The sequence below is a fragment of the Scyliorhinus torazame genome, chromosome 3 (genome assembly GCF_047496885.1).
Source record: "Scyliorhinus torazame isolate Kashiwa2021f chromosome 3, sScyTor2.1, whole genome shotgun sequence".
NCBI classification, from domain to species: Eukaryota; Metazoa; Chordata; class Chondrichthyes; order Carcharhiniformes; family Scyliorhinidae; genus Scyliorhinus; species Scyliorhinus torazame.
Window position 1 is genome coordinate 78,866,484 of NC_092709.1, and position 23,467 is coordinate 78,889,950.

General features: G+C 46.9%; 1 non-coding gene across 1 annotated transcript; it reads left to right on the plus strand.

Annotated features, from left to right (window-relative positions):
- Window positions 1-22,192: 22,192 nt before the first annotated feature.
- On the plus strand, window positions 22,193-22,274 carry trnas-gcu (transfer RNA serine (anticodon GCU)). Its single transcript has one exon. It is a non-coding gene; the product is annotated as a tRNA-Ser (tRNA).
- The last annotated feature ends 1,193 nt before the right edge of the window (window positions 22,275-23,467 follow it).

Genomic DNA, 23,467 nt, shown 5'->3' on the forward strand with positions numbered 1-23,467 from the left:
CATTGGATAGACATATGGACGATAAGGGAATAGTGTAGATGGGCTTTAGAGTGGTTTGACAGGTCGGCGCAACATCGAGGGCCGAAGGGCCTGTACTGCGCTGTAATGTTCTATGTTCTATGTACTCTAAATTTATATTTTAAAAGAAGAGTCTAAATCAAAACATATCTGAAGCAGACTCTTCCATATAATATTCCCGTGTTGTTTAATGTCTGCTGTAACACTGTAGTACAAAGGCATATCTTGACATAGAGAAAATCTCATGGCTTACTTTTTTATTTAATGATAACAGCACCACCTCTGAACAAGTTGGCCATGTTCTAAGATGGAGTCTATATTAGATGATAAAGGGCCAAAACTGATTTGCCCTCATCCTGCACCCAACTGTTTTCAGCTACTTCATCAATAATCTTTCCTCAGTTGTGAGGTCAGTGGTGGGGCTGCTGGCTGATGATTGTACTTTTTCGCTCCATCCACAATTACTCAGAAAAGGAAGCAGTCTGTGATTGTCAGCAACAGGATCTGGTCAACATCGAAGTTTGGGTTTATAACCAGCAATGGTGATCTAAAAGAAGAAGGAATCTAACAACGTTCCTCCTGATGTTCATTACCAGTACCATCGTAAAGACCCCATTAACAACATCTTGCAGAGTAACCATTGACTAGAAATGTAATTGAACCAGTCACTAGAACAGATCAGAGACTGTGCATTCCATGGCTTCATCTTCTGACTCCCGAACACCCCTCCACCACATAAAATCCACAAGTCATGAGTAGGGTGGAATACGTCCCATTTTTCTGGATAGGTGCAGCACGACAACTTCCACCACTTAGAAAGATATGGGCTACATGTAATGGGAACACCATCACCAATGTTCCCCTCAAAGCCGTACAATGTGAAAATTACTCACAATTATCCCTCCGTTCGCTACAAACAGGATAAATCTAATCTGACTAGTTACTGCACTAGGAGCCTCCTTCCTATTATCACAAAGTGAAGGAACGAGATAGCAATGCTCCTACCAAGCAACACCTATTCAACAATAACCTGCAAGCAGATACTCAATAAAAGCTCTGCCATATGAGCTGAATCCAGACCTCACTACAGCCTTGATTTGGCCATGAATGGAAGAGATAAATGCAAGTGGTAATTCTCCTCAAATTAAAGGGAGCATTGAACTATATGTGGGTCGGGCTTCTCTGGGACCACCCACCAGTGGGGAAAATCCTGATGACCCAGTGAATTGGGTGTCAGGCCAAAAGCAGGTTTCATTGCGAGTCTTCTAGCCTGCTCCATCAGCCCTGACAAGTTTCCTCACAGCCCACCCCCTGCCAACCACCCCCCCCTCCCCCCCTCACCTCCCCCTCCCCCGCCCCAGCTGAGAGTCCTGCCAGCATGAAATGGTGCAAGTCCTAAAAATGGGGACCTGCCGGCCAGCAGCCTGAGGAGTGACAAGTGGGTGAGTACCATCCTTACAAATGTCTCCAGGGTGCTAAAGGGGTCCTTCATGGGATATGTGGGTCAGGGGGACATGAGGTGCTCAGATGAGGGGGTGGGTCTTTGCTGGGATGGGGAGTTTTTGTCTTACGAACAGTCTGTCTGGATCTCAAACATACAGTTCTGTGATTATAAAGTGAAAATGTTCCCATCGGTACCCTTTAAACAGTCTGTCAATGTCATGTCCAAAGATCTGTGAGATGAAGGTAAAAGTGTTCCCATTAAGGAGGTGGATACCTTTGAAGTTGTTTTTCCACAGTCAATTCCATTCCATCTTTAACTTTTTCTAGCCTGTTTGTATGCCTAGAAATTTAAAAGCTTTGAGCTTGTTTACATTAAATGTCACAGCTTTCGCCTTTTGCAAGATTTCTGATTGACAGGTCCAGGCAGTTTCAAAGGGATGATTAAGATTGTTTATTTATGTAGCTCTGTAGGGATCCATTAATCCAGAGGAGCAGCTATTTTTCTAACCACATTTATTTTTTAAGAGGCTGTCTCTTTGTTATCAATGGGTTGATGTGCTGAAGGAATGGACGGTGTGCTGAAGGGAGAACTGAGGGAGGGGAACCTTCCCAATGATGCAGGGGAGGGGGCTGGAATGCAGCAGCATTCTGAGATCTGGGTGTCTTTTAAAAAGGGAGACTGGTCTTTGAGGAGCGGACCCTGTCAGAGAAATTAGGTACTGCCCCTCTCAGGTCCAGGGAAAGCCCCGGTGTGCTGTTAAATGGCACTGAAAACCCGATTGAGGACAACATTTCTTCTAAGTGCAATTTAATGGCTTATAGCGCCACGGGGAATCACTCTGGTTTTCCTGTTGGCGGGAGCATTCAGTCTCTGTCTGGGAGATTCGTGCCATGATGCCAAGAAGCCCAAGCAAAACTGAGGTCAATGCAGGTTCACTGGAAAACTCTCCAGTTACTGGAGGCATATCTCACACTCCACTGAGCATTGACCGCCCCAGAATGTACAGAATACCATGGCTTAGAGAGAGCCATAAAACTCACTCCTCGGCTTCTGCCATTACGGTTCTTCAATCAGCTGCTAAATGTTGTGTGAGAGTGGAATACACAAACTCACTCATTTATTTTCCCTCCCCTCTGTGATGCTTCCCCTGGGAATTCCAGCAGAGACTGGAACAGCAGAGATGCCAACCAGAGATCATCCTACAGATAATTCAGCCATCAGCCTTCTTTGCATTTTAAATTCACTTATTTTGTTTTTGAACATTTTGGAGTCTTGCAAATTATTCATTTTAGTTGAGTACTTGATAGTACAAATGTTCAAGACGAGCATTGTTAGTGTCACGCTTACTGTCATCTGAGAACACAGAAATAGTCTGACTAATAATGAAATCTATATTTTATCAATATGCAAAATGATGTATTAAACATACAGATTAAAATATTAGACATCCCAGCTAGCAGGTAGTACTGGTTTATTATCAATATAAAACCAGTTGATTTACACACATCCTGAGCTACTGCCAGAAATTGACTGATTATAGCAAGGGTTTAGCCCAGGAATCAAGTCATAACAGATGATGAGAAGATGGTAAGGAGTATAGTCTATTTTAGTTAGACTATGAATTTTATTGTCTGAAATATCTTCCTGGGATAACCTCGCCCTCACTTTGGTATTTGATGTTTGAAGTCCAGCCCTGGCGTGCAGTTGATAGTCTCGTTGAAAATGGTTTTAAACATCGGGCAACTTGTCATTATTTTTATTGGTGCGCCATCTGTATCTCACTCGACTTCTTCAGCAGTGAACTGTTGCCAACATTAATGCCAGAAAGAGGTATTTTATCTTCTGGCAATCATTAGTGTCAGATTTTGATTTTAATTGCTAAGTAGGCTCAGTGGCATATAATTCAAAGCAACTAAAGGCCACGCACAGTACAACAAAGCAGCTGAAAGGAAAGGCCGTGTTACAGAATTAACAATCCAGAGAACTGAAGTAATAATCCAGAGAACATAGGAAAGAATTTTAACCCCCAAGAATGGGTGCTTGTGAACAGGAGGGAGTGTTAACATATTTTGATTTTATAGAGCGGGAGCATTGGCTTCCAAGTTGGAATGGAGGAATTAAGCAAGGAGCCTATACGGCGACAGCGAAGATTTAAAAATTGGGCGCAAGCATGCATTTATTGTTGCAATTAATGTCTTTAGGAGACATTAATGAGGTCTTGATAAATAGTGTTTAACTTGGCTCCAAATTTATGTTCTGTTCTATAGGTTTCCTAGAGCTCTGGAAACTAAGTAGGGAAATGAAGGTAAATTTGAACCATCATTCAGGTGGCTATAAATGTGTCATTGTCTCATTTGAATAAATCCTCACTTATTTCAGCTGGTGCTTTCAGTTCCCACCAGAGAATGTTTGTCAAAGAGCGCTTGTATTGCTGTTCCAACTATGGAGGATTCCAGGGTGGCACAATCAAGTCGGACGGCTTGTGTTAGACAGCACATTAGAAGAAGACCAGTGCCATCTATGACACTAATAATGGGCTGTATTGGGGGCAGCATATGCAAGGGGCAGAGGTGCAGAAAGAGTACCCAAGAAAGAGCTGGACAGGAGGGTGATACATGAGTGGGAGTCAACAAGAGAAAGTTGCATAGGAGAGGGACTGAAGTCAAAAGAACACTCATGACTGATGTGTTGGGTGCTCTGCTACACAGACGAACCAACACGGTTGCGAATGGTACAACTCAGTTTTATTACTAACATTTATTTACAGTGGTAAACTGGTTACTGAGGTTCGATCATAACCCTAGAATCTGTGGACCTATTCCTAATACTATCTTGTAGAGGCACTCAGCACATGATGGATGTCTGAGTGGCTTGCTATGAGCTCTGTGCCCTGAGCTGTCTCCTGCTGGAATCATCAGGAAGTGTCGTGTTCCCTGTTTTGTACTGTGTATGCTCTTGCCTGTGATTGTCTGTGGTGTTGTGTGTGTTGATTGGTCCGTTGATCTGTCCATCAGTATGTATGTATGTTTGTGCTATGATGTTTACCTGAATATCATGACAATGACTTCACAGGATTTACAAAAGTTTAGTTTCCTTGACCTCTCGGAAGATCAGTGCTTCCACATGCTGAGGTTGCCATGTCAGAGGGGGGCTGACATATATATGCCAGCTCCTTCAGAAAGACTTTCTAATGACCAATGAAGGTATGTCCAAATTCATGACTTTAAATTTGGACAGTTTATTAGCATAGAAATTTCTGGAACTATCTTTTATTTAAAATGGACACCAGTGAACTGTTAAGTTGGCTGCCAAGAGCCAGGTGTCGTTTGAAAATTTGCCAGAGAATTTCTCAAGCTTCTGGCAATTTCCAAATTGAATAACCATGGGTGGGGGCCTTCGGTTTGGAGTTGATGCATCGAGACAACATCCCTCTGTGGAATGCACACATACCATTGTTTGAAGCCTACTTCGAGCACTGAGACAATTGTGTCCCACGCTCTATGGCCAGATTGAACTCATCTAAACTATAATTCAATAGTGGAAGATGATTCTTCTTTCCTTCACCTGCATTGACTGACCTGCTGTGACAAACCAAACACAATGGATGGGTCCCGCCGCGCCAGATTTCTGGTTCATCACGCAACAAAGCAGCTGAAAGAAAAGGCCGTGTTACAGAATTAACAATCCAGGGAACTGAAGTAATAATCCAGAGGAAAGAATTTTAACCCCCAAGAATGAGTTCTTGTGAACAGGAGGGAGCGTTAACATATTTTGATTTTATAGAGCTGTCGGGATTCTCCTTTTCGCGGGCTGGTCAATGGGGTTTCCCATTGTGGGACAGCCCCATGCCGTCGGGAAACCCCCGGGCTGCCAGGAAAACAGAGCATCCCGACGGTGGAGAATTCACCCCTTGAACTGTTAACGATTCTATTAGTCCAACACATGTAGAAGTGCATTATCTTCTTTAATTGTATCTCTCTTGAGTGTGGGGTCTGTGAGCGACATTGTACATAGATTTTTATTTGGGTTGAGTGCGTGAATAAATAATTTTCTTTATTTTTACACCCATGTAAGTCTGCTGCTATTTTTTAAATTGACCATATGCTAAAGGGGGTTTAGAAACATACATGTCCAACGTTCTAAAATTCCCACACCGATTATGGACAGTAAAGGACAAGAATTGCAGACTTTCAGTTCATCTCTCTTCCCCCATCCATAACAAAATTGGCTCCTGCATCTGGGATTTGAACCAACTGAACCAAAATCAGCCAAATCTGACATTAAAAGAATAAATTTGAACTAAGAAGAGAAATGTTCACTCGCTGAAATTGTCTCTTTAAACAAAAGACAACAGCAGCAGGTTTTGTGTTTCAACATTAGAAAGTAATATGAGGCACGATTCAGCGATTGCATTGTGCACGGCGGGGATCCTGGCGCACAGGGTAAATCCCAGGAGGGCCCCAAATCAGACTCTGCACCAGGCACTGAGCTGATCGCGAGTCACCCGATGTGTTCCACCTGGCACGATCAGGATCTCACCCTTGCTGGCCATGATCCACATCAGCATATTTAAATGATCCATTAGGTTTTTGCCCAATGCCCTTCTTGGTTTCGAGCCCGTGGGGACCCCACCAAAGACTCCGGTAGGTGGACAGAGTCAGCTATCTGGAGACAAGGCAGCATGTTGGGCAGCGGGTTGTCAGGGCAAGGGCAGGATTGGGCCGCAACAAAGCAGGCAGTAAAGTGTAAGCAGGTCCCTGCAGCATTCACTGTACTAGCTCCACATTAATCCTGCCACTCTGCTGAAAGCCAACTTGTTGAACACAGGTGACATGGAGCAGGATTTGATGTGACTGGAAACAAGGCGACCGAGCTGACTTAATTGCCGGAGAGGCCGCGCGTCAGTCTTCCAGGGGTGAGAAAACTTTCCTCAACTGAGTTGAAGGCCTCAGATGCTGATTGGGGAATCTTGGTTGCTAGCAGCAGGATGTCATTCAGAGTCATTAATGAACCAATTGATACCTGAGGCCATGGCAATTTAGTAATAGCTCAGTGATTAAATGGAGGCTGCATGGCTTTCCAGCATCCTTTGAAGTCCGCACAGAAAATTCTGTCAGGTTTGCCAGCGGCCTCCTCAGGAGTATCCCTTGTTGTCGGGCATCCTGTGCACCATCAAGAGACCCCGCATCGAGAAGTCACTCCCAAAAGTCACCCACCCCCCTTGCCTCTGACCCCATCCGTGCTTTTCACCTCCTATGACCCCCATCCTGTGATTCCCATTTCGCCTTCACATGTCTATGGCCTGGGGTCCCTCCCTTGGATGGGTACACTGACTGGCCATCTTCTCCCAGCAGCTGGAACTTCCACTGTTAAGGACCTCAATTATGGGGAAGGCACAGCGGTGGCCCCTTCAGTGCCTGAAAGACATTTGATTCCATCTGGCATCCTCCATGGTGCTGACAGGGGTTCTCCACTGATTCTTTGACCTGTGTGCGAGACCTCGTCAGACTGTCAGAACCTGGGTCATGTTATAAGATCATAGATCTATCATCCTGTTTGAGGTGGCAAACAATTTAGCAGACAAAACGCTGGATTAATTTGAGATCCAGGCTTGAAACTTAATGGAGGCAACCCCATGGAAATATATAAATGTTACAACATAGAAGGAGACCATTTGGCCCATCTTGTTCATGCCGGCCTGAGGACACCCAGGTGCCCTTTTTAATCCCATCTTCCTGCCCTGGTCCACAGCCCGGAAGCTTAGATCACTTAAGGTGTAGATCCAGATACCTTTGAAAAGAGTTTAAGGTGTCTGCCTCCACGGCCAACTCGGGCAGTGAGTTTCAGACACCCACCACCCTATGCGTAAAATAATTTTTCCTTATGTCCCCTCGACACCTTCTGCCGCTTATCTTGAATCTATGTCCCCTGGTTCTAGAATTCTCCACCAAGGGAAACAATTTATCCTTCCACCCTATCTTTTCCCCTCATAGTTTTGTACACGTCAATTAAGTCACTGTCTACAATTCCCGCTGCCTCAGAAAGGCAGCCAGCATAAGTTTTTTTTTAATAAACATTTTATTGAGGTATTTTTGGTATTGTAATTATTGTATTTAACAACACAATAAACAATGTACATGAAACTATAAACATAGTGCAAAAGCCGTCTCGCTCCCTTACAGATCCCACCTTTATTAACCCCCTACTCTAAGCTAAACTAAACCCACCCCTCCCCCTTCTGCTGATGATTAATTTTCCGCGAAGAAGTCGACGAACGGTTGCCATCTCCGGGCGAACCCTAACAGTGACCCTCTCAAGGCAAACTTGATTTTCTCCAAACAGAGAAAGCTAGCCATGTCCGATAGCCAGGTCTCCGACTTCGGGGGCTTTGAATCCCTCCAAGCTAACAGTATCCGTCTCCGGGCTACCAGGGAAGCAAAGGCCAGAACGTCTGCCTCTTTCTCCTCCTGGATTCCCGGATCTTCCGACACCCTGAAAATGACCACCCCTGGACTCAGTGACACCCTTGTTTTTAACACCATGGACATGACATCTGCAAACCCCCGCCAAAATCCCCTAAGCTTCGGACATGCCCAGAACTTGTGGACATGGTTTGCTGGTCCTCCCGCACATTTTGCGTCCCCGTCTCCCAACCCAAATAATCTGCTCATCCGGGCCACTGTCATGTGAGCCCGGTGAACAACCTTAAATTGTATCAGGCTGAGCCTGGCACATGTTGCAGACACGTTGACTCTACTCAACACATCCGCCCATAGACCATCCTCTATCTCTCCTCCCAGCTCCTCCCCCCACTTGCGCTTCAGCTCCTCGGGTCTGCATCTCCTCTGACTCCATAAATTCCTTGTAAATGTCCGAGACGCTCCCTTCTCCGACCCACACTCTGAAAACTACCCTGTCCTGAGTCCCTCTTAGCGGTAGGAGCGGGAAGGTTGACAACTGTTTACGTAGGAAGTCCCGCACCTGCAGATACCTGAATTTGTTGCCCCTCGCCAACCCAAACTTCTCCTCCAGCGTCCTCATACTTGGAAAGCTCCCCTCAATTAACATATCCCCCATCCTCTCAATCCCTGCTATCCGCCATATCCGGAACCCCCCGTCCATACTTCCCGGGGCAAACCGGTGATTTTTACAGATTGGGGACCAGACCGATGCTCCCTCTGCTCACACATGTCCCCTCCATTGCCCCCAGACTGCCCGTAGGGGTGTTACCACTACGGGGCTGGTGGAGTACCGTGCCGGCGGGACCAGCAGAGGCGCAGTTACCAATGCTCCCAAACTGGTGCCCTTGCATGAAGCCACCTCCATACGCTCCCATGCCGAGCCCTCCCCCACCACCCACTTCCTGATCATGGCTATATTCACCACCCAGTAATAGTTACTAAAATGTGGCAGCGCCAGCCCACCCTCTCCCCGACTCCGCTCAAGCATTATCTTCCTTACCCACGGGGTCTTGCCCGCCCAAACAAAGCCAGAGATCACTTTGTTGACCTGTTTAAAAAAGGACCGCGGAATAAAGATGGGGAGACATTGAAACAGGAACAGGAATCTCGGGAGGAACATCATCTTTACCGTCTGCACCCTCCCAGCTAATGACAATGGGAGCGCATCCCATCTCCGAAAATCGTCCTTCATTTGGTCTACTAGCCGGGCCAGATTTAATTTATGCAGCCTTTATGCAGCCGGTCCCATTCCCGCGCCACCTGAATGCTTAGATACCAAAAGTTTCCCCCTTCTAATCTAAACGGTAGCTCCCCCAATTACCTCTCCTGTCCCCTCGCCTGGACCACAAACATCTCACTTGTCCCCATATTTATCTTATACCCTGAAAACCGGCCAAATTCCCCTAGAATCCTCATGACTTCTTCCATCCCCTCTAATGGGTCCGATACATACAGAAGCAGGTCGTCTGCATTAGCGAGGTTCTGTGCTCCAGACCCCCTCCCCCCCAACCAGCCCCTTCCAGCCCCTTGAGGCTATCAGAGCAATTGCCAATGGCTCTATAGCTAGCGCGAACAACAGTGGGGAGAGGGGGCATCCCTGTCTTGTCCCCCGGTGCAGTCTAAAATAGTCCGAAGTTGTCCTATTCGTCCGTACACTTGCTCCAGGAGCCTGATACAGCAACCTGACCCAGTCAGTAAAGCCCCGTCCAAATCCGAACCGTCCCAGTACCTCCCACAGATAATCCCATTCTACCCGATCAAAAGCCTTTTCTGCATCCATTGCGGTCACTCCCTCCACCTCCCTACCTTCCGGGGGCATCATGATCACATTTAACAACCTTCTTACATTGGCCACCAACTGCCTACCCTTAGCAAACCCCGTCTGGTCCTCCCCAATAATGTCCGGAACACAATCCTGGAGGACAAAATTTTGGCCAGCAGTTTGGCGTCCACATTCAACAGTAGATATCGACCTGTAGGACCCACACAGCTCCGGGTTCTTGTTCCGCTTCAGAATCAGCGAAATCGTGGCCTGTGACATCGTCGGGGGAAGCACCCCTCTCTCCCTTGCCTCATTGAACATCCTCATCAACACCGTCCCCAATATCCCAGAGAACTTTTTATAAAACTCCACTGGGTACCCGTCCGACCCCGGGGCTTTACCCGCCTGCATGGCCTTCAGACCCTCCACTATCGCTTCCAATCCGATCGGGGCCCCCAGCCCTTCTACCAGCTCCCCGTCCACCTTTGGGAAATTCAGCCCCTCCAAGAACCATCCCTGGCGCCGGATAGTTTCCCACCTATTGTTCCTTCGGCCCCATCGGGAGTTCCGACCTATACAGCCTACTGTAGATATCCCTAAACGCCTTATTCACCCCTGCTGAATCTCCAACCAGGTTCCCATCTCCATCATTTACTTTCCCTATCTCCCTGGCTGCCTCCCTCTTTCTAAGCTGCTGTGCAAGCATTCTGCTGGCCTTATCTCCATGCTCATTGATCGCCCTCCTGCTCCACCGCCCTCCCTGTGGTTAACAAGCCGAATTCTGCCTGTAGCCTCCGCCATTCCCTTAAAAGCTTTGCCTCTGGGGTCTCCGCATACCTCCTGACGACCTGTAGTATCTCCTTAACCAGTTGGTCCGTCTCTGCCCTGTCCACCTTCTCCCTATGGGCCCTTATTGAGATCAGCTCCCCTCTGACCGCCGCCTTCAGTGCTTCCCAGACCACCGCTGCTGAAAGTTCTCCCGTCTCGTTGACCTGCAGGTAGTTCTGAATACTTTTCCTCAGCCACTTGCACACCCCTTCGTCAGCCAAAAGTCTCACATTCAACCTCCATTGTGGGCGCTGGTTACTGTCTTTACTAACCTGCAGGTCAACCCAGTGCGGAGCATGGTCTGAGATTGTGATCGCTGAGTACCCCGCGTCCACCACCCCTGCCAGTAAGGCCCTGCTCAAAATAAAGAAATCAATCCGGGAATACACTTTATGCATGTGTGAGTAGAAGGAGAACTCCTGTAGCCACGTAAAATGGCTGCGTCCCGATTAATCTGTCCAAAACCCAGTTTGAAATGGCTAACCCGAAAGGCTGCTGGGAAAAGCAGCTAACAAGACACAAGCAGGCAGCTGCAGACAGTATTGCATATTCGGCTCTGGGGAAGTTGGCCCAGATCGATACTCAGGGCTATCAACAGCCCACCAACCCAGATTTTTGCAGTTACATTCAGGACTGTTAGCAGCCCATCTATCCAGACATCTGCAGTTAAATCGGCTATCCCCGGGAACAATTGCAACATATTAGCAATTGAATACCGGGCCAGACCTGTCGGCGCCTGTCGGCCGAAACAAAGACAGGTGAACGACCACCCCCCGATCGAGGAATCGCCTCACCATTGGACACATCGACCCCTGGGATTGGGGACAAATACAATTACTTGGGACTTAGGGTCAAGGGCCGCCCCGGGAGGCGGGAAGCCCCTGAGCCCTATAAAAGTGAGGGGCCAAGTTCAGATCGCTCTCTCTCCTCTTCGCCTGCTCGAGACCTTCGCAAGACCAGCAACCGGCAACTGTAAGTTTGAATCCAGCGATCGCTATCCGGTAGAGACACCTAGCCACCGACCTGTAGCAGCCTTTTGAATCCCGCGGGCCAGATCTGATTGGACAAGCCATTCGTTTCCCTGACCTGGTGGGCTCTTCCTAAGTTAAGTATTGGCCAGTAGTGATAGGTTTATTATGTAGATAGTAGTATTAGTGTATTAATAATGCTTGTTGTATATAATAAATGACCGTTGTTTTAATCCTTACTAAGCGGTGTGCTGTATTATTAATCATAACCTGAACTTGAACCACGTGGCGGTATCATAAAGATACCTGGCGACTCGGGAGCAAAGGTGACGTAATCAGAGCAAATAGACTAAGGCTAAAAAGAGCAACACTCCTTCACCCTCGACTGCCCAAATCGCCATGGATCCACCCCCCCTCCCCCCCCCCCCCCCCCCCCCCCCCCATCTGCTCCACGAACCCTTTTTGTTCCTTTGCCATTGCCGGCACCCTGCCCGTTTTTGAGCTTGACTGGTCCAAGCCAGGGTCCATAACTGTGTTGAAGTCCCCTCCCATGACCAACCTGTGCGAGTCCAGGTCCGGTATCTTCCCCAGCAACCTCTTTATAAACTCCACATCATCCCAATAGGCGCATACATATTTACTAATACCAACTGCACCCCCTCCAGTTTCCCACTGACCATAATGAACTGACTTCCCACATCCAAAACTATTCTATCCGCCTCAAACACCACCCGCTTATTGATCAGGATCGCGACCCCTCTAGTCTTTGAGTCTAGTCCCGAGTGAAAGACCTGACTGACCCAGCCTTTCCTCAATCTAATCTGGTCAGTTACTCTAAGGTGCGTCTCCTGCAACATTACCACGTCTGCCTTCAGTCCCCTAAGATGCGCGAACACACGTGCCCTCTTGACCGGCCCATTTAACGCTCGAACATTCCAGGTGGTCAGCCTAGTCGGGGCTCATTGCCCCCCCCACCCCGCTTCGCCGATCAGCCATCCCCTTTTTTTGGGCCCACCTCCAGCCCGTGCCCCGTGCCTCCACCGGCCCACCCCCAGGCAGCCTCCGCCCCCAACCTCCTCTCTGTCCCTTGGCCCAAGTCCCTCCCTTGTCAGCAGAACATTTTCCCCCCCTCCCCCCTAGTAACAACACTCTGTAACCCAACCCCTTTGATAAGCCGAAAATATTCACCCCCCCACTGCGCTTCCGTGAGCTAGCCTGCCCAGCTAGCTTGGTAGCCCCCATCCCTGGCGCCGGATAGTTTCCCACCTATTGTTCCCTCCCCCCTACTCATACAAACATTCTCCAACATCAAACAACCCCCACACAATTGCCCGACAGAAAAACACCAAAATCAAAACAAGCACACCTTCATCCCACAACATTGCAAATGAACACCTTAACTCACTCAGCTCTACCACTGGTCCCAAATCAATACAGAAGGTATTACAAACAGCTTCCACAAAACAAAAAACGAGAAGCTTTTTTTTAAAAGAACAGAGAAACAAAAAGAAAACAAAACATGAACGTTGCAGCAAAGTTCAAAAGTTCTCAGTCCACCACCAGTCCTTTTCTTTTCACGAAGTTGAGCGCGTCCTCAGGCGACTCAAAATAAAAGTGCTGTTCCTCGTACGTGACCCAGAGACGGGCCGGATACAACAGTCCAAACGTCACCTTTTTCTTAAAAAGGATCGACCTAACCTGGTTGAAGCCTGCTGTTCTCCTGGACACCTCCACACTCAGGTCTTGGTAAACCCGCAGGATACTATTATCCCACTTACAGCTCCGTGTCTGCTTGGCCCACTGTAGAATGCGCTCCTTATCCAAGAACCTGTGGAATTTCACCACCATTGCACTTGGAGGGTTTCCCATTCGCGGCTTCCTCGCGAGTGCTCTGTGAGCCCTGTCCACCTCCAAGGGCCGGGAGAATGCCCCATCCCCCAGCAGCTTCTCAAACATGTCTGCGATGTATGCCCCTGCGTCCGCTCCTTCGGAGACCTCCGGGAGCCCAACGATTCTCAAGTTCTGCTGGCGGGACCTATTCTCTAGGTCCTCCACCTTCTCCAGGAGCTTCTTCTGCTGGTCTCTCAGAATCCTCACCTCCAACTCCACCGCAGTTTGATATTCCTCCTGCTCAGCCAGCGCCTTCTCCACCTTCTGGATCGCCCGATCTTGGGAGTCCAATCTAAGCTCCAGCCGCTCAATCGACTCTTTTACCAGGTCCAAGCAGTGTCTGTTTCTGCTTAGCAAAGCCTTCCTGAATAACTTGCACCAGCTGCTCCATTGACCGCTGGGTCGACAAACCAGAGGTCCGGTCCTCTGCCATGCTGTCTCCTGCTGCAGCTTCAGCCCAGCCTTCTCTGTCTTTCTGTTTCTGCCTTTACAACACTTCTAGTCCTTCTCTGCATGCACCGATGTGGGAATTCAGTACACAATTGCCTCTGTCTTCAGTTTTACAATTCAAATCCGGTAGAAAATCGGGGAAAAGGTCCAAAAGTCCGACCCAAACGGGAGCCACCAAATGTGCGACTTACTCCTTCGTAGCCGCCACCGGAAGTCCGGAGGCCACCATAATTAAGGACCCCACGCACCCCGGACATACTCTATTCCACCTTCTTCCATCAGGAAAAAGATACCAAAATTTGAGGTCACATACCAACCGACTCAAGAACAGCTCTTCCCTACTGCCATCAGACTTTTGAATGGACCTACCTTGTATTAAGTTGATCTTTTCTCTACACCTTGCTCTAACTGTAACATTGTATTCTGTCATCTCTCCTTCCTTCCCTATGTCCGGTGTGCATTGTTTGTACAGCATGCAAGAAACAATACTTTTCACTGTATACTAATACATGTGACAATAATAAATTAAATCAAATCAAAAAAATTGTCAGCCTTCTTTGTTCAAGGGAAAATAACCCCAACCTATCCAATCTCTCCTCATAGCCACACTTTTCTTGCCCCGGCAACATTCTTGTAAACCTCCTCTGCATTCTCTTCAGAGCAATAGCATCCTTCTTGTAATATGGTAACCAGAACTACAAACAATATTCTAGTTGTGGCCTCACCAGTGTTTTATACAATTCTAACATTATATCCTGACTTTTATATTCTATACCTCTGCCAATGAAGGATAGCATTTCATATGCTTTCTTCACAACCTTGTCTACTTGAACTGCTGCCTTTTGGGACCTGTGTATCTGTACGCCAAGATTCTTAGTACATTCCCATTTATTGTGTACTCCCTATAACTGTTTGATATCCCTAAATGCAGGACCTCATGCTTCTCGGTGTTAAGTTTCATCTGCCACTTTATTGCCCACTCCACCAATCCATCTATATAATTCTGGAGATTATAGCTACCCTCTACACTGTCCATCACTCGGCTAATCTTTGTGTCACCGTCAAATCTCCCACTCTTGTTCCCCACGTTCATGTCCAAATCATTAAAAATAACACAAGCAGTAAGGGTCCCACGACCGAGTCCTCTGGAACACCACTTGAAACAACTTTCCAATTGCAAGGGCAGCCATCAACCATGACCCTTTGTTTCCTGTTACTAATCCAACTTTTTATCCAATTTGCCACATTGCCATGTATCCCATCGGCTTTCACTTTCTTGACCAATCTGCCATGTGGGACTTTGTCAAACGCCTTGCTAAAATCCATGTACACAGCATCCACTGCACTACCTTCATCAACCCTTCTTGTCACTTCCTCAAAAAATGCGATCAAATTTGTCAGGCAAGACCTTCCTTTAACAAATCCATGCTGACTATCCCTGACTAGTCCATGCCTTTCTATGTGACAGTTAATCCTATCTCTCAGGATTGATTCTACAAATTTGCCCATCACTGACAAGACTAACTGACCTAGAATTGTTTTGCATTTCCTTCGATCCCTTTTTAAACAATGGGACCGCGTTTGCATTTCTCCAGTCCTCCGGTACTTCCCCTGTGTCTAGTGAGGATTGGAAAATCATCCTCAGAGCATCTCCCATCTCCTCTCTGAACTCCTTCAGCAGCCTTGGAAACAATCCATCCGGCTCTGGCGACTTATCAACTTTCAAGGACTTCAATCCTTCCAGTACTCCTCTCTCTTTATGCTTATCCCATCCAAAATCTCACAGTGTTCCTCCTGGACTTCTTTATTTTGACTTTGTCCCTGCACTTCCTATACTCGTCAAGGCTATCTGCAATGCTCAGTTCTTTGTGCCGATAATACACATTCTACTTCTGTTTGATCTTCCCCTGTATTCCTCTGGATAACCAGGAAGGTCTAGATTTGACAGTAACCCTCTTAGTTTTGGAGGGGACATGTCTACTTTGTACATTTTAGGATCTCTCCTTTTAGTGCTTCCCACTGCTTTTCCACAGATTTATCCTCCAGCATTGCTGGCCAGTCCACCTCAGCCAAGTTCCTTCTAATTTATGCAAAATTTACCTTCCCCCAGTTCAAAAATTTTACTCCTGTTTTATCTCTGTCCTTTTCCCTGATAATACTGAATCTAACTGAATTGTGATCACTATCCCCATATGGTCACCAACAGTCACTTCACCCACTTGCTTTTCTTCGTTCCCTAAGACTAGGCGGAGAATTGCAGCTCCTTTCATTGGGTTTATCACTAATTGGATGAAAACATTTTCCTGGACACACTGCATGAATTTTTCTCCCTCAGTTACCCTTATATTGTTTGATTCCCAGTTGATATTGGGATAATTAAAGTGTCCTATTTTTATTGCCCTCTTGTTCTTACAGGCAGAAATTTGCCTACATATTTGGTCTTCTAGCTCCCGTTCCCTAGAGTGTGACTGCCCCTTTTTTTATTTCTAAGCTGAACCCACAAAGCCTTGTTTGCTGACCCATTTAATATATCATCCCTTCTCACAACTGGAATTGTTTCCTTAACCATTAGTGCTACTCCCCCTCATTTTTTTATCTCCCCCTTTGTCTTGCCCGAAAACTTTGTATTCAGGTCGCACCTGCCCCAGAATTGGTCCCAGTGCCTCAAGAATCTGAATCCTTACAGACTACATCATCATCTCTCCAGCCACACATTTATCTGATCTATCCTCCGATTCCTGCTCTCTCTTACGTGTGGAACTGGGAGTAATCCTGAGATTACTACATTTGAGGTCCTGCATTTTAGCTTATCGCCTGACTGCCTGGACTCAGCTTGCAGGTCCTCATCCCTCAGTTTATCTATTTCATTGGTACCAATGTGTACCACGACCACTGGCTGTTCACTTTTCCTCCCCAGAATGCCCTGACATCCCAGACCATGACACCAGGGAGGGAACATACCATCTGTGATTCACGTTTGTGGCCACAGAAGTGTCTGTCTATGCCCTTAACTATTGGATCCTCTATCAATATAGCCCTGCCACTTGTTTTTCTCCCACCAGAGCCACCCACGGACTTGGCTGCTGCTGTTTTCGCCTAAGAAGCCCCCCCCCCCAACATTATCCAAAGCAGTATATCTGTTTGTGAGGAGGACAACCACGGGGGTCTCCTGCACTGCCTTCCTGAGTCTTTTACTGGTCCGGATGGTCATCCATTCCCTTTCTGCCTGTGCAATCCTCACCTCCGGTGTGACCACCTCGTTAAACGTCCCATACATGACTTCCTCAGCATCGTGGATGTTCCACAGTGTGTCCGCCCGCAGCTCCAGCTCCGAAATATGGTTATCTAGGTTATCTAGAAGCTGCATTTGGACACACCTTCTGCACACATGGTCACCAGGCAGTGCAATGTCCCTCATTTCCCACATTGTGCACGAGGAGCGATGTTCTCATAATTTGCTAAGACGAGTGATCAAGCTGGATTCCTTCATTACCTCTGATATTATGGAGAATGTGAACGGTAGATCTGTCAGTACCTGACAAACTTTCGGCTACATGTCCAATCTTCCCCTTATCAACAATAGTTTCCAGGGTTCAGCATCTGTGATAGTATCTGTAACCAGCTGAGCAGAACTTGGAGAGAATTGCGTCCCCAATATGGGTTCTCCACAGCTATACTCGGCAGCAGTGCCTTCTTGTGCTCAATTGCGAGGTCTGAATCACACTTTTGCTGAAAACCCAACTAACTGTCCAATGGATCCACCAAAGTGCAACTATGCTTTCCTATGCATGGTTGTAGGTCTTGCGACAGTGCACTCTCAAAGCGGGAAGGAGTTGGGGCATCAAGCTGAGCCCGAGGTGGACTGCTATCGTTGATGGGAGACCATCCCCAGGACACCTGCCATGTTCAGGTGTTGGCATGCTTCTGATGGAAGTGAAGAGGGCACATTCAAGCACGTTGTTGCACAAGACAAAGTGTGCCAGTGCAAAAAAACAACAGCAGCAGTCTACAGCACCACTGAACATAGTGAAGAAGAGCTCTGAAGAAGAGCATGCATTGTATTGGCTGAATGCAGCCCAATTGAATAAGATGGCTCCAATTGAAATTGCATTTCGGGTAAATGTTAGATCCCTTAAAATGGAAGTCAACACTGTGGCTTCGGTGACCATAGTGGGTGAGCAGATTTTCCAATATCTTTGTGCAGAAACGCAGTCTTTAAGTTTGAAGAGTTCTCCAGCCAAGCTTTCAACATACACTGGGGAAATTTTGAATATTCTCCAAACAGCCAATACCCCAGTGACCTACAGAGGGAAGGAGGCCAATCTGCCTTTTGTTGTCATGGAAGGATGTAGACCCAGTCTCTCTTGAAGAGACTGGTTACAGATGGCAGCACAGTAGCACAGTGGTTAGCACAGTTACTTCACAGCTCCAGGGTCCCAGGTTTGATTCCCGGTTTGGGTCACTGTCTCTGCGAAGTCTGCACGTTCTCCCCGTGTGCGTGGGTTTCCTCCGGGTGCTCCGGTTTCCTCCCACAGTCCAAAGATGTGCAGGTTAGATGGATTGGCCGAGATAAATTACCCTTTGTGTCCAAGAAGGTTAGGTGGGGTTACTGGGTAGTGGGGATAGGGTGGCTTAAGTAGGGTGCTCTTTCCAAGGGCCAGTGCAGACACGATGGGCCGAACGGCCTCCTTCTGCACTGTAAATTCTATGATTCTATGATTAGGCTCAACTGACTGGAAATCTTCAAAATATCTAACGGCACCCTCCCAGATGTCTCAAAGCGGTATGAAGATGTCAACCACAAGGAATTGGGACAGATTAAGGGCATAAAAGATATATGTCAATTCGGATTCAACACCCACATTCTTCAGGGCCAGTCCAATGCCATACACATTGCATCAGAAGGTTGAAGCAAAGCTAAAGAGATTGGAAGAGTTGGGGATAATCAAGCCGGTCTACGTTTCGAAGTGGGCGGCACTGATAGTCCCTGTCCTTAAACCTGATCAGACAATAAGAATTTGTTGGGACTGTAAACTGACCATTGGTGAGGCTGCCCAGATCGATCTGTATCCTGTTCCCCAAATTGAGGACCACTATCCTAAGCTGGTGGGGGCATCAAAATTGGACCTCAGTCACAGCTGTCTGCAACTAGAGTTTTATGAAGAGTCTAAGAAGTTGGTTACAATCAATGCCCAGTAGGACCTCTTCCGGTAGGCCAAACTGTCATTCTGCATTGAATGAGCCTACGCTATCTTCCAGCGCACAATGGAAAACCTCCTCTAGGAAATTTCCACGGTGGTGGTTTACCTTGATGATATGCTAGACACCAGCATTATACCAGAAGAACACAGGGCCAGCCGAGAAGAAGTAGTAAAGAGGTTTTGTGATGCCCAGGTCCACCTAAAATGTGAAAACTGTAGTTTTCAGGCCTCAGAAGTGATGTACCTAGAATTTTGGGTTGATGTGGCAGGGTTGCACCACTTGGAAGAAAAGGTGAAGGCCATATCTGACGTCCTGCACCCAAATGTATCTGCAAGCTGAAATCCTTGCTTGGTATGATCAATTATTTTGCAAGGTTTATTTTGAATTTGGCCACAACATTGGCACCATTACACCAGTGACTACAGAATAATCAGCAGTGGCAATGGAGGGAGCCATCCAAGTGGAAGTCTTCCACATCATGAAGCATGCATTCCAGTCTTCAAACCTCTTAGTGCATTTTTACCTGAGGAAACCAATCATCTTGACATGTGATGTGTCCCCTTACAGTATAGGGGCAGTTTTATCCCACAAAATGGGAGATGGTTCGGAACGCCCTATCGTCTTTGACTCAAGGACCCTTTCTGAAGCTGAACGAAAGTGCCCAGATTAGAAGGAGAGTTTAGGGACAGCACGGTGGCACACTGGTTAGCATTGCTGCCTACGGCGCTGAGGACCCGGGTTCGAATCCCGGCGCTGGGTCACTGTCCGTGTGGAGTTTGCACATTCTCCCGTGTCTGTGTGGGTTTCGCCCCCTCAACCCAAAAAGATGTGCAGGATAGATGGATTGGCCACGCTAAATTGCCCCTTAATTGGAAAAAAAAATAATTGGGTGCTCTAAATTTATTAAAAAAGGAGAGTTTAGCAATTATATTCGGTGTGAAGAAGTTCCACTGGACCCAAAGAAATCCCATTCTTTCAAAGGTTAAATGAATGATACAGAATGGCTGGTGTTACGATAAGTCCAAATAGCTGTGGCCCTACTTCAGTCCTCAGGATGAGTTGGCATGTGAAGATGGCATGGTTTTGTGAGGATCATGGGTGGTCATTCAGCCTCAAGCCAAGAGACTCCTTCTTCAAGAGTTACATACTGCCCACCCAGGGCAGACAAAGATGAAACTGTTGGTGCGGAATTATGTCTGCTAGCCAGGCATAGATAAAGCCATTGAAGAGTGAGTACAACAGTGCCACTCTTGTCAGATGCAGCAATCTTTGCCTCCTTCCCTACCCCTTCACCTTTGGGAATGGATAGGTCACCCATGGACCAGATCCCACGTTGATTATGCTGGTCCATTTATGGGCAAGATGTTTCTGGTGCTGGTGGATGCTTATTTGTTCAACAAATGGGCAGCCAGAATAGATGCCTTGCGCCAAATGTTTACCATTCATGGGATTCCTGAGTCAATTGTTTTGGACAATGGCACTTTCTTCACTGGCGATGATTTCCAGCTTTTTGTCTGAGCCAATGGCATATGACACATGAGGACAGACCCCTGCTACCCAACGTCGTATGGTCTGGCTGGGGAGACCATCCAGACTTTGAAGAATGCCATGATAGAGCAATCTGATAAATTACTTTACTAGAGGTTGGCTAATTCTTTGGTGTTGTACAACTCAGCCCCTCATTCAACCATGGGGATCACACCAGCTGAGCTGCTCATGGGTCATCAGTTGAGAACCCGATTAGATCTAATATTTCCAAATTTGACGGGGAAGTTGGAGGCACATCAGTTCCTCACAAAAGAGTCCGCGGTCAGAGCAGAAGGGCGACAGGTTGTTATGGCTGGGAGACCCGGGGAAGGAGTCTCCCTTCTGGGGACTAACACCGATTGACGTTTTGATGGACTCTCTTTTCCCTATTCTCTCTGGTAACATTTGTAAGTTCTGTATTTTTGGGGGTAGTTGTAATAAGGGACTTAAGGGGGGAGGGATGTGGTAGCATGGCTCCTTTAAAGGAGCAGGCTCCATGACTGACTTGGGGCCAATCACACAGAAGCATGTTAACCCCAGCAAGTGAGGAGTTTGCTGGGGGCCCTGAATGCAGGATTCCAGGCAGTGTGAACCAGGGAGTGTCAAAACCTGTTGTACAATGGTCTGTGCCTGTTACTTGACTGCCTTTGCTTTTCATCAATACCCCTTTGTTAACTACTGGAAGCCTCCAGTGTATGTTTCGGGCCACCACAGAAGTATTGTCACACCTAAGATGTACGTGTAAACCTACTGAAGGACGGAAGAAAGGGATATGATTTAATTGCAGCAAATCATGACAATCTTAAGAATGACCGTACTCAATCTTTTCATCATTCAGCCGTTGGTGAAATAAAGTCAGGACATGTGTGTCAGAGATATTTTAAATTCTGTCACCTGCTTTTTGTGGGTTCCCTGTTTCTCCATCTCTGACTGGGAGGACCACAGATGTGTCACTTAACTCCAGAGCATTGCCCTTTCTATCAGTGAGATGTACTATTTGTCAGGGACCAAAGACATTCCTGTCCCTTGTGTTTTGATTTCTCCTCCTACAAGGGTTGAGAAAACAGTTCTGTGAATTAATGGAGGTCAGGGATTTATTCAATGAGGGTGGCAATGAGATAGATGCATCACATTGCATGACGACTGAGGTGAGGGACAATAGTTGGTGGATAAATGCCGAGTTGATGAAGTGCATCGCGATTGGAGCCTGGGCACCGCTGAGAATAGGTATGATGACCAATGTGATGGAAAATGCTTTGCAGGGCAGATTGACATAGGGTGAAGTGGTGAGATTAAAGCAAAGGATGTAGTTGAATCTGAAAATATACTTACTTTTCCTGAACTGGTTAGATTATTGAACCATCCTTTGCACTGCCTCTATGACCTGGGTGCAACACTCCTCCTACTTATGCCCTCTACAACCTCGAACCATACCTCGTTGGTGAGAGCCCCAGGTTTCATCCTCCTATTATTCCTTACTGCGGCCAGCAGTAATTCCAGTGATGTGCCACAGAGTCTGAGAGATTCCACAGTTGTACGTCCACCAACTATCCAAAGCATCTTCAATTTCCATTTGTCGACCCCCAATAATACAATTCAATGTTTGAATCCCATCACTGGAGTTTTAAATTATGAATCGTGCGACGAGGTGGCTGAGTGGTTAAGGCGATGGACTGCTAATCCATTGTGCTCTGCACACGTGGGTTCGAATCCCATCCTCGTCGATGGGCAGCACGGTAGCATTGTGGCTAGCACAATTACTTCACAGCTCCAGGGTCCCAGGTTCGATTCCGGCTTGGGTCACTGTCTGTGCGGAGTCTGCACATCCTCCCCGTGTGTGCGTGGGTTTCCTCCGGGTGCTCCGGTTTCCTCCCACAGTCCAAAGATGTGCGGGTTAGGTGGATTGGTCATGATAAATTGCCCTTAGTGTCCAAAATTGCCCTTAGTGTTGGGTAGGGTTACTGGGTTATGGGGATAGGGTGGAGGTGCTGAACTTGGGTAGGGTGCTCTTTCCAAGAGCCGGTGCAGACTCGATGGGCCGAATGGCCTCCTTCTGCACTGTAAATTCTATGATTCTATGAATTCAGTTTTAATCAAGACTGTTCAGGGGTGGATATTTTCAGCAAGGGGAACACTGAATCTACAGTATGTTTTTATACAGTGCCTGGAATTCAGCCGTACTAGCCTGAAATTAAGAAATATTTGTTCATTAATATTTGTATTATATATTAATATTATGCCAGTCAGAAGAAATGGAAGGCAATACTCACCTAATGCAGTGGTATTCCATACCAGCAGAAGCATGGGCAGAACTTTATTTACATTCCACTAATTCTGCTGAAGTTTTAACTAGCAACATTCGCAGCAAAGTATTACAAATAAAGCAGCAGGTGCCCATTGCTCCAGAGACTGGAATTTCCTCGGAGTTGCACCTGTCCTGCCCCATAGCACCATTGGAAGTGCAGCAAAAAGCTCAGTAATGCCTGTAAATTCAAGCTGAAGGGGCTGAAAAGCCGACTATTTCTAGGTTCCATTGCACATCCAGCAACGTTATGGCAGTGGAGTCGGAGCAGCTTTGGAGAAATTCTGGTGCGTGAGTGCCAGAGGCAGTAATAGATTTTAGCAATAAGATATCTTCCAGACTAAGTCTTTCATGGTCTATAGTCATTGTAATGATTGGTGACAACTGACTCATTTGCAAGTAACTGCTGGAACACTATGCTGATGTTTTCCAGTCCAGACCAGGGTTCTCTCAGACCCCCTCAAAATCTATGCCCACTTTTCAAATCATATTTCAACCAAAACAAGGAACTGGGCTCTTCTCAAGAGTTAAACCCAAAACCACAAATCTGAATAAATTCAAATCTTCTCTTTATTCATCAATACATCTTCTCTTTAAAGCAGAAACACTTGGCAC